Source organism: Bufo bufo, chromosome 5 (assembly GCF_905171765.1).
Source record: "Bufo bufo chromosome 5, aBufBuf1.1, whole genome shotgun sequence".
Classification (NCBI taxonomy): Eukaryota; Metazoa; Chordata; class Amphibia; order Anura; family Bufonidae; genus Bufo; species Bufo bufo.
In genome coordinates this window covers 270,381,507-270,393,849 of record NC_053393.1, presented here as the reverse complement: position 1 = coordinate 270,393,849, position 12,343 = coordinate 270,381,507, and positions in this window count along the sequence as shown.

Genomic DNA, 12,343 nt, shown 5'->3' with positions numbered 1-12,343 from the left:
GTCATAATAAAATAGAAGGAACATAGTAAAACATATCATAAAATACACATGTTATAAAATAGAGACTTTGGGAGTGGTAAAGTACTACAATTGTAGTGTTACAAACTAACATCTCTCCACCTGAATTGAGGGAGTAGTATATTTTCCACTAACACGGTTACCCCGCTACAAAATACCACCCTTAGAGTCGGGCTGTATGTTCTTATACCGTCAGATATATATTACTAGTCCGGACTCATGTACCATCTGAACTAGATATACCACCTGATCCGGGGGACGTATAAACAGCTGGCACATATGGTTGTATGATACAAAGACGCAACCAGTGTCTTTGGAACTATCCTTTCGTCTCAGATAACACCTGTGGAAGCTTTGGTGTTTTATTATGTAATAACTGCAGGTTTTATTATAATATTTTTATTATAATATGTGTATTTTATAATGTGTATTTTATGATATGTTTTACTATATTCCTTCTATTTTATTATGACATAATATTATCTGGAGTGATATTAAATATTTCTGGTTACCATAATTCCCATTTAGTGAGTGCCCCTCCATATTTCCATTTTATTTTGCATTCTTTGGTACGGGCGAGTCCAGTGAGTGGTGCACCCATTTTGTTGCATCCAATAGGTGAGCCACCAAAATAATTCTATTTTATATTCTCCTATTATCTTTTGAAAAAAAAAAAGTAATTTTTCATTTTCACACCCAAGTATTAAAAATTCTATGAAACAGCTGTTGAGTGAAGTGCTCGCTACACCACTTAAAAATTCCTTAGGTGGTGTAGTTTACAAAATGTGGTCACTTTTTGGGGGTTTTCACTGTGGGGTTACCTCAGGGCCTCTTCAAATGCAACATGGTGTCCAAAGACCATTCCAGCAAAATCTGCCCTCCAAAAAACATATTGCCCTCCTTGCCTTCTGTGCCCTGTCTTGTGCCCAAACAGCGGTATACGACCACATATGGAGTGTTTATGCAAACTGCAGAATCAAGGTAATAAATATTGAGTTTTTTTTTTGTTAACCCTTGATGTGTTCCAGGAAAAAATGTATTAAAATGGAAAATCTGCAAATAAAGTGACATTTTGAAATTTCACCTCTATTTTGCTTTAATTCCTGTGGAATACCTAAAGGGTTAACAACATTTCTAAAACCAGTTTTGAATAGTTTGAGGGGTGTCATTTCTAAAATGGGGTCATTTATGGGTTGGTTCTATTATATGAGCCCCACAAAGTGACTTCAGAACTGAACTGGTCCTGACTTTGGAAATTTTCTTAAAAATTTAAAAAAATGCTTCTAGAATTCTAAACCTTCTAGCTTCCTAATAAAATAAAATTACATCACTAAAATGATGCCAGTATAAAGTAGACATATGGGAAATGTTAATTAATAAATATTTTATGAGGCATCACTATTAGCCTGTAATTCTGTGGTGTCTATTTTTATTTGTACATGTACCCTCTAAGGCTTCATTCACATCATCGTTCAGCCTTTCCGTTCTCCTTCCCCGAACGAAACGGAACCCACGGGCCCCATAGACTATAATGGGGTCTGTTAGGTTTCCACTCAGAAGAAGATTTTCGAGCGGAGACAAAAGTTGTGCATTCAGGACTTTTGTCTCCGCTTGAAAAATCTTCTTCTGAGCGGAAACCTAATGGACCCCATTATAGTCTATGGGTCCTGTGGGCACCGTTCGGCACAGTTATGTGCCGAATCCGTCCTTTCCGTTTTCCTGCCCCTAAACGGGGCAGGAGAACGGAAAAGCTGAATGGTGATGTGAACGAATCCTAAATTATAAAGTGCTGCTGAATATAGTTGTGCTATAGCTATATAATTAAAGATTATTATTTGTATCCCCTATCTACAGGATAGGGCATTACTAACTGATCTGTGAAAGTCCAACCGCTGGCACCCACAGTAATCCCGAGAATGGGGGGGGTCTTGTTTCCCTATTCTAATAGAGTGGTAGGTCAAGCATTCGCCTTGCCACCCCATCTATTCTCAGGGACTGCAGAAAAAAAGCAAGAAAATCGAGAATAAAATTGAGAATCATCCTTAAAGGAGTTGTGCCAAGTTTTCAAGTTATCTCCTATTCACAATATAGGGGATAACTAACCTCTGGGACTCCTAGCAATCCTCCATCATGATGGAGTATCAGAATACATATGCACCTAGCCACTCCATTTATTCTTTATGGGATTGCCAGAGATAGACGAGTACAGTGCTCAGCTATTTCTGGTGGTCCCGTAGTGAATGAATCGAGCAGTAAGGCACATGTGTGGACAGGGAAACAGGACCCACATTCTTGGGATCGGTGAGGTTCCCAGTGGTTGGACTGCCACAGTTCAGTTATCTTGTCACAACCCTTTTATCCACCTAACAGTTTTGCCTGAGCTCTGTTTGGGTTTTCAGAAAATAATCTTGATTGGTTCGGGAAACATGGTCTGTGTGTAGGCCGCATCTCCTAGACCGTCCACGGCTCTCCTGACCCACATTGACTGCATCATAGTGTTTTATGATACATTCAGTTCCTATCTGATTGTGGATCTGTTGTACTATACTTGTGACGACCCATGTTTCCCGGACCAATTACGGTCATGGGAATTAGCCCTAACAGAGCTTGGACAGCAAAGTAGGTAGGGAGGGATACTTTAACCTTTAATATCTTGCACCATGGTGCAGATAGGTCTTGTGTATCAGTTACGTCTTGGTGAAAGCTTACAATCTCAGGTGATATAGCCTTTAGAAATTGGGTTGGGAGTGAAAGCAGCTGAAAGTAGGATTCAGCTGCCTTTATTCCTGACCTGATTGAATTCTAAAGGCTGTATCTCCCAATGTAGAACACCTAGTGCTGAGATCCTGGTTTTGTTTTAATGCATATGTTGTCATCTTTTGTCACGGGTAGTACAACCAAAGGGAACCACAACAAAACAACAGACTAGGCCTCAAACCTAGGGAAAGAGGTCACCTCCTAGCAATCCCTGAATATCTCTTCCTAAGCTGCTAACAACATGTGCAAATCTCAAAGGTAGAAATGCACATGCACCGGAACCTGAGACTGCTGAAACACTGCACCAAACCCTCAGCTTAGGGAACAGGGAAAGAGGCAACCGGCTCCTTTCAAACTGAAGGAGGTAGTGTCTCCCTGAGGCCTAGTCAGAATAGACACAACAGGAAAGGGAAAAGTACTTAGCTTGAGAAGCAACTGGAAGAGGAGAACCACCACACAAGCAGAGCACTCACAGAAGAGCGGTTAACTGCAGGGAAAATTGAGAGGCGGAATATATAAAGAGCCACCTGACTGATAATGAGCAGCATCTGCAAAGGGGTGTAAACCTGTCAGCAACAATGAAAACAAGAGAGATCTGTCAGATTCCTGAGTATTCTGTCTATCTGAACTTCTAAGATCTCTCTCAGGGCCGGCAGTGACATCTTTAAAAAAACACAAGGCTCATATCTAGCTCCTACTCCACCCGAGGTATGAATGGTTAATGCAGCCCTCCCCCCTTCAGCTGGCTGTGATCTCAGCCAGTCAGCAGGAGGGTAGGTGAAGTATTGGGGGAGCTAAAAGGTTGCAGGGAGGAGCATTAACCCAGGGGGAAGGTAACATGGACCTCTCTGCATGTTACCCATCTCCCTTCACCCATCAATCAGCGAGCATACTTTCTCTCTGATTGTCACATATGGGAGTCGTCTTTTCCAGGGAACGAGTGAGAAGATGAGCACTTGCCCTGCTAATCACCCCTTTGCGCCAAATAAGACCATTTATTGACACCATGACAACTTGTACTGCACACACAAACATCATTAACGTTTCCATCTTACACTATTGCTTCTCTAGTGATACTGTCACAGTCCCTCCCATGACAGGTGAGAAGATTGGAGAAACTGGCGGCACGTAAGGGGATCTGACAGTCTCTCTGTTTTTTACTTTCAGTGTTGTGTTTGGTAAGGACCACACCTCTTGTCAGGTGCAGCTTGTAGTCATTACTGAGGCCCTATTGAGTTCTGACTCACACTGCTTACCATGCGGTTAATATTTCCTGCTGGAGTTGGTTGAGCTGGTGTGTTGTTCCTTTGGATCTCCTGCTCCTCCATTCTGCTTTAAGTGCATTTTGTCTTGCATTTTGTTGTTCGCTTGTGTGTGTTGTTGTCTAGGCCTCAGGGAGACACTGGTTCCTTCATCTGAGAAGGAAACAGTAGTCTCATTCCCTTCCACCATTCCTAGGGCCTTCAGGGCCTAGGTTACGTTGTACCAGTATTTCCACCTTCGGGGTCTACTCATACTGGCAGGAGTCAGGGAGAGGTCTAGGGATTTCTCGGTGGTCACCATTCCTCTCCCTTAGCTTTGAGGCCTAGACTCCAGTCTATTCCTTCTGTGTGTCATTTGGTGTTATCCCCTCCCCATTACTCGTGACATTATCAACAGTCCAAAAAAAAATGTAATTTTGTTTGTGTCAGTGCAGTACTGTTTCTGCACTGGTCGATCGTATGCAGGGATTGTCTTTGGAGGTGGCTGACCTCCGCACGGCCGTCTCTACGTTTCAGAGACCACAGGCGGTGGCTTCCAGCAGTGGGAACCAGGCCTGCTCGGAACCTTATGTCGCTCTCTTGGATAGGTTTTCCGGGAAAAGTGACAACTTTATTCGGTTCAGGGAGTCGTGCAAACTATATTTTAGACTGCGCCCTAACGCTTCTGGGGACGAGAGTCAAAGAGTGGGGATTATTATTTAGTTGCTGAAAGGTGATACTCAGTTTTGGGCTTTTTTGTTGCCGACCGGATCACAATCCCTCCGGTCGTTAGATTAATTTTTCAGAGCTCTGGGGCTTACCTACGATGACCCAGATCGAGACTAAGTTGCGTGACTTACGGCAGGGTGAGCGTTCTGCGGAGTCCTATTGCTCTGAATTTAGGAGATGGGCAACTGATAGTGAGTGGAATGACTCTGCCCTCCGTAGTCAATTCTGTCAAGGGTTATCCGAGAATCTAAAGGATGCATTGGCATTTCACGAATATCCATAGTCATTAAAGGTGGCCATGTCTCTGGCTGTACGTATTGATAGCCTGAGGGAGAGATTAAAGTTCCTCTCGCTCGGGACGCACTATCATGTGGGGAAGCGGCCTCTTCCGACACTTTGGGTAGGAAGGCACTTGAGCTTATGTCTGATGATGATCCAATGCAGTTAGGTGAAGTCACTCCTGGACCTGGTGATAAAAATGTTAGGGTTAAGAAAAGACTCTTTTTCTGTGGTAAAGGGGGACATTTTGTTAAAGTATGTCCTTATGTTGAACGTCAAGGTGAAAAAGAGAGAAAGAAAACTAATGTTTTTAGTTCTCTTCTCACTCTTGGTAGTGTGGGTGGGGAATCTGAGAATGTACTTTTGTCATGTACCGGTAGTACCCGAATTCTCCTGCCTGCCAAGGTGGCACTAGACTCCAAAACGGTGGGAATTGAAGTATTTATTGACAGTGGGGCAGGGGTTAACCTAGTGGATGGCCAATTCGTCCATATGCATGGTTTGACAACAAGCGCATTAGACAATACTATTTCGGTATTTTCAATTGATTCCACTCCACTCTCACAAAAGTATTTTTCACAAATTGCGCAGAACATTCGCCTAAAGGTGGGAGATTCTCATCAAGAATCCATTTCATGTTTAGTGCCGGAGGGTGTGCCTGCTCCTCTGGTGCTAGGTTTACCGTGGTTATCCAAACATAACCCTACCATCGATTGGCAAGCGAGACAGATTCTTGATTGGAGTGATTTTTGCATAGACAACTGTCTTAGCACATTGCTTTCTGTTGTAACCACTAAAATTGTACCTTCTTTTATTTCAGATTTTTCTGATGTATTCTCTGAAAGTGGAGACCAGAGGTTACCTCCACATCGGGAGTATGATTGCCCTGTCAACCTTATTCCCGGAGCTAGATTGCCCAAGTCTCGATTGTATAATCTTTCTGAACCCAAAGAGTAGCCATGCGAGAATAGATCACTGAGAGCTTGGCTAAAGGTCATATTAGACCATCCAAATCACCAGTGGCTGCAGGGTTCTTCTTTGTAAAAAAGGACGGAACCCTTAGGCCATGTTTGGACATCCGTGAGCTTAAATCGCATTACTGTCTGTGATCCCTATCCCCTTCATTTGATCCCAGATTTGTTCAATCAGATTGTCGGTGCCAAGGTGTTCTCTAAGTTGGATTTGAGGGGGACATATAATCTGTTAAGGATCAAGGAGGGGGACGGATGGAAGATGGCCTTTAACACCCCTGAAGGTCATTTTGAGAATTTGGTCATGCCCTTTGGGTTGACCAATGCTCCTGCTGTTTTTCAACATTTCATCAATGACATCTATCATCATCTGGTAGGCAGGTTTGTGGTGGTGTATCTAGATATTTTATTTATCTGGATCTGATATTTTAATTTATTCCGCCTACATGGAGAAGCATCAGTATCCTGGGTTACCTACTCATCTTCGGGTTTTCGTATGGATCCGGAAAAAGTCTGTGCTGTGTTGAACTGGGATCGACCCGAAAATCTGAAAGCGCGCATGAGATTTTTGGGGTTCACCAACTACTACCGTAAATTTATCTTGAATTACTCGACTGTTAAACTATTAACAGATATGACCAAGAAAGGTGCGGATTTCTCAGTCTGGTCTGATGAGGCATTACATGCCTTTTCAGCTGTGAAGGAACGTTTTGCTTCTGCTCCTATACTGGTGCAACCTGATGTTTCACTGCCATTTATTGTGGAAGTTGACGCATCGGAGGTAGGGGTTGGATTAGTCTTGTCGCAGGGTCCTTCTCCTAGCAAATGGCGCCCATGTGCTTTTTTCTCTAAAAAAACTCTCTACTGCTGAAATTATGATGTAGGTAGTAGAGAGTTGCTGGCCATTAAGTTGGCTTTTGAGGAATGGCGTCATTGGTTGGAAGGAGCGATTCATCCCATTACGGTAATTACTGATCACAAAAATCTAGCCCATCTAGAGTCGGCTAAACGTCTGAACCCAAGGCAGGCCAGTGTCACAGCCAGACAGCTGAGAAGCGCTCACAGGAGCTTCTCAGATCCTCCTCCTTGAATTTCTTTGTTTTGGTTTAGTTTCTCATCTCGTTAGTCTATCTCAGCTGTGATGCAGTTAGACTGATCGCTACCCTTTAAGTTCCTCCCCATAATGCAGTAGTGTGCGGCTGATACAACTTCCTGGAGTGTGTGTGCATGCTGTTCCCAGTTCCCTGTTCCCAGTCGTCAGTCGTCATTCGTTTGCAAGATAAGTGCTGTTTATGTATTTATGATTTTGTCTTTTCTGGATCCAGGTGACCCTGACTCCCTCCGTGTCAGTGTAGGGAGCCGGTGGTCGTGTCCCTTCACTATTGTAGGGTCTTCAGGTAATAGATAGCCGAGGAACGTGGATATGCGGCCATCCACCTTTGGGGTGTTCGCATAGGCTGAGCAGTGAGGGAGAGCGGCAGGTCTATTGCAGGGGTCTCCCTTTGTTCCTTAGTTGTGGATCCAGAGAGACATTGTTTATATGGTATTGTCTTGTTTCCTGTACACCATCCGTGACATTATCAGCCGCCAAAACCGTCTCAAGCATGGATCCGGTTTCACTTTTGGCTGAACGCTTTCAGGGTCTTTCTTTGGAGGTAGCTGATCTCCGTAAGACTTTTTCTCAGTTTCAAGTGACCGGTTCAGCTTGCGTTCATGAAGTTTGTGCTGAGCCTAAGATCTCGCTCCCGGATACGTTCTCCGGGGGTAGTGAGAATTTTGTGTGTTTTAGAGAGGCTTGCAAACTCCATTTTCGCCTTCTTCCCCATTCTTCTGGTGATGAAGAACGGAGAGTGGGGATCATTATATCGCTGCTCAGGGGTAACGCTCAGTCCTGGGCCTTTTCGCTGCCGGAGGGGGCACGGCCCTTTCGTTCAGTGGATGAATTCTTTTTAGCCCTGGGTCAGATATATGATGATCCGGATCGTATTGCTCTGGCTGAGTCTAGACTACGTCTGTTAGCCAGGGTAAACAATCCGCAGAGATATACTGTTCAGAATTTCGGAGATGGGCAGCAGATACGGTTTGGAATGATGCTGCACTCCGAAGTCAATTTTGCTAGGGTCTTTCAGAGGGATTGAAAGATGCATTTGCCTTTCATGAAAGACCTACCTCCTTGGATTCTGCTATGTCTCAGGCTGTTCGTATTGACAGGCGTCTTAGAGAGAGAGGAGAGATCTCTCCTTCCTGTCATACTCAGTCCCGGGACAGTGCAGCGGTCTCATTCTGTGCACAGGGGTCTCAGTCGCTGTCAGCCCCTTCTGAGCAGGAGTCCATGCAGCTGGGGTTGATTGCCTCTGACAATAGAAGATTCAGCCCGCAGGGGAGGGTTTGTTTTTGTTGTGGAGGTATAAATCATCTGGCAAATGTTTGTCCCTCTAGGAGATTCAGGCAGTTTTCTGGGAGTAATAAAGAGACAAAAAGGAAAAAATCTTTTAAAAATGTTCCGTCTGTTACTATTGGCAGGGTTGAGGCGGAAATTGAAGGTTTTCCGTTTGCTTGTAGTTCCCGTTTTGTCCTGCCTGCTAGGGTGGCGCTAGAGAGCAAGAGCATTTTTCGTGAGATTTTTGTGGATAGTGGAGCAGCTGTCAACCTCATTGATAATCAATTTGCAATAACTCATGGTTTCCAGGTATGCACTTTGGGAAAGGATATTCCTGTTTTTGCTATTGATTCAGCTCCACTTTCTCAGAAATCATTAAAGGGCATAGTTCACAATATCCGTTTAATTGTGAGTGATGCTCATGTTGAGGATGTGTCATGTTTCGTCCTTAGCGTTTTGCCTACTCCTCTAGTGTTGGGGCTACCCTGGCTCACTAAACATAACCCCACCATTGATTGGCAAGCGAGGCAAATAAATGGTTGGAGTAACTTTTGCAGAGAGAATTGCCTCATAACATCTGTTTCTGAGGTTTCTACTAAGACTGTACCACCTTTCCTCTCTGAATTTTTGGATGTCTTCTCTGAGAGTGGAGTTCAGGGTTTGCCTCCGCACAGGGAGTATGATTGCCCTATTAATCTCATCCCAGGCGCCAAGCTGCCTAAATCTCGTTTATACAATCTCTCCCAACCTGAGAGGGTCGCTATGCGGGCTTATATCTCTAAGAGTCTGAGAAAAGGACACATACGACCCTCGAAGTCACCTGTTGCCGCTGGTTTTTTCTTTGTTAAGAAAAAAGATGGTTCTTTAAGACCTTGTCTGGATTTCAGGGAGCTGAACAGTATCACTATTCGTGATCCTTATCCGCTTCCTCTGATCCCGGACCTGTTTAACCAGGTTGTTGGGGCTAAAGTCTTTTCCAAATTAGGCCTAAGAGGGGCATACAACCTGGTTAGGGTCAGAGAAGGAGACGAATGGAAGACGGCTTTCAATACCCGAGGGCCATTTTGAGAATTTGGTTATGCCTTTTGGTTTGATGAATGCCCCAGCCGTTTTTCAGCATTTCGTCAACAGCATTTTTTATCATTTAATGGGAAAATTTGTATTAGTGTATTTGGATGACATTTTGATTTTTTCTCCTGATTTCAAGACTCATAAGGAACACTTACGTCAGGTCTTGCTCATCCTGCGGGAGAATAAATTATACGCGAAACTGGAAAAATGTGTGTTTGCGGTTCCAGAAATCCAATTTCTGGGCTTTCTTGTCTCCGCTTCTGGTTTTCGCATGGACCCCGAGAAGGTCCGCGCTGTGCTTGAGTGGGAGCTTCCTGAGAATCAGAAGGCGCTGATGCGTTTTTTGGGCTTTGCCAATTATTACAGGAAATTTATTTTGAATTATTCCTCTGTTGTTAAACCACTCACTGATATGACCAGAAAGGGGGTAGATTTTTCTTCCTGGTCGGTAGAGGCGCGTAAGGCCTTTTCTAATATCAAGGAGAGTTTTGCTTCCGCTCCCATCCTAGTACAACCTGTTATTTCGTTACCCTTCATAGTTGAGGTTGATGCTTCTGAGGTAGGGGTGGGAGCGGTCTTGTCTCAGGGTTCCTCTCCTGCCAAATGGCAACCGTGTGCCTTTTTCTCAAAGAAACTCTCCTCCGCAGAGAGAAATGATGATGTGGGAGATAGGGAATTGTTGGCCATCAAGTTGGCTTTTGAGGAATGGCGCCATTGGCTAGAGGGAGCCAGACACCCTATTACCGTGTTTACTGACCATAAAAATCTGGCCTACTTGGAGTCAGCCAAGCGTCTGAACCCGAGACAGGCCAGAAGGTCTTTGTTCTTTTCAAGGTTTAATTTTGTTGTTATGTTCTGCCCTGGGGTTAAGAATGTGAAGGCAGATGCCCTCTCACGTTGTTTTCCGGGAGGTGGGAATTTTGAAGACCCGAGTCCCATTTTGGCTGAAGGTGTGGTGGTCTCTGCTCTTTTTCCTGAATTGGAGGCAGAGGTGCAGGCAGCCCAGTCAGAAGCTCCTGATCTTTGTCCTCCTGGGAGGTTGTTTGTGCCTCTCGCTTTGAGACACAAGATTTTTAAAGAACACCACGACACGGTCCTTGCTGGGCACCCGGGGGCAAGAGCCACACTGGATCTCATCGCTCGGATATTCTGGTGGCCTGCGCTTCGTAATTCGGTTGAGGGTTTTGTGGCAGCTTGCGAGAATTGCGCTCGTGCCAAGGTCCCTCATTCACGGCCATCAGGTCCTCTCCTTCCTTTGCCCATTCCTTCCCGTCCTTGGACACATCTGTCCATGGACTTCATAACGGACTTGCCTCGTTCCTCGGGGAAGTCTGTGATTCTGGTGGTGGTGGACCGTTTTAGCAAAATGGTGCATTTTATCCCTTTTCCTGGTTTGCCCAATGCTAAGACGCTGGAGCAGGCATTTATTGACCACATTGTCAAATTGCATGGGATTCCTTCCGACATAGTCTCTGATAGGGGCACACAGTTTGTTTCCAGATTCTGGAAGGCCTTCTGTTCTCGCTTGGGGGTTCGGTTGTCATTCTCTTCTGCTTTCCATCCGCAGTCGAATGGCCAGACAGAGCGCGTCAATCAGAATCTGGAGACATATCTGCTCTGTTTTGTGGTGGAGAATCAGGAGGATTGGTGTTCTTTTTTGTCCCTTGCTGAGTTTGCTTTAAATAACCGTCGTCAGGAGTCCTCTGATAAGTCACCATTTTTTGGTGTATATGGGTTCCATCCGCAGTTTGGGACTTTCTCGGGAGAGGGCTCTTCTGGTTTGCCTGATGAGGACAGATTCTCCTCGTCTTTGTCATCTATTTGGCAAAAGATTCAGGATAATCTAAAGAGCATGAGTGAAAGATATAAGCGTGTGGCGGATAAGAGACGTGTGCCTGGTCCGGACCTGAATGTTGGTGATCTGGTGTGGTTGTCTACCAAGAATATCAAATTGAAGGTTCCCTCCTGGAAGTTGGGTCCTAGGTTTATTGGGCCTTACAAGATCCTGTCTGTCATCAATCCTGTTGCCTACCGTCTTGATCTTCCTCAGACTTGGAAGATCCATAATGTTTTTCATAAGTCCTTATTGAAACCTTATGTTGCCTCCTCCTCCGATTATGGTTGATGGAAATCTTGAATTTCAGGTCTCTAGGATTGTGGATTCTCGTCTTGTCCGCGGTTCCCTCCAGTACCTCGTTCATTGGGAGGGTTATGGTCCTGAGGAGAGGATGTGGGTCCCAGTGACGGACATTAAGGCCTCTCGTCTCATCAGGGCTTTCCATAGGTCCCATCCTGAGAAGGTGGGCCCTGAGTGTCCGGAGTCCACTCCTAGAGGGAGGGGTACTGTCACAGCCAGACAGCTGAGAAGCGCTCACAGGAGCTTCTCAGATCCTCCTCCTTGAATTTCTTTGTTTTGGTTTAGTTTCTCATCTCGTTAGTCTATCTCAGCTGTCATGCAGTTAGACTGATCGCTACCCTTTAAATTCCTCCCCATAATGCAGTAGTGTGCGGCTGATACAACTTCCTGGAGTGTGTGTGCATGCTGTTCCCAGTTCCCAGTCGTCAGTCGTCTGCAGATAAGTGCTGTTTATGTATTTATGTTTTTGTCTTTTCTGGATCCAGGTGACCCTGACTCCCTCCGTGTCAGTGTAGGGAGCCGGTGGTCGTGTCCCTTCACTATTGTAGGGTCTTCAGGTAATAGATAGCCGAGGAACGTGGATATGCGGCCATCCACCTTTGGGGTGTTCGCATAGGCTGAGCAGTGAGGGAGATTGGCAGCTCTATTGCAGGGGTCTCCCTTTGTTCCTTAGTTGTGGATCCAGAGAGACATTGTTTATATGGTATTGTCTTGTTTCCTGTACACCATCCGTGACAGCCAGATGGTCGTTGTTTTTTGC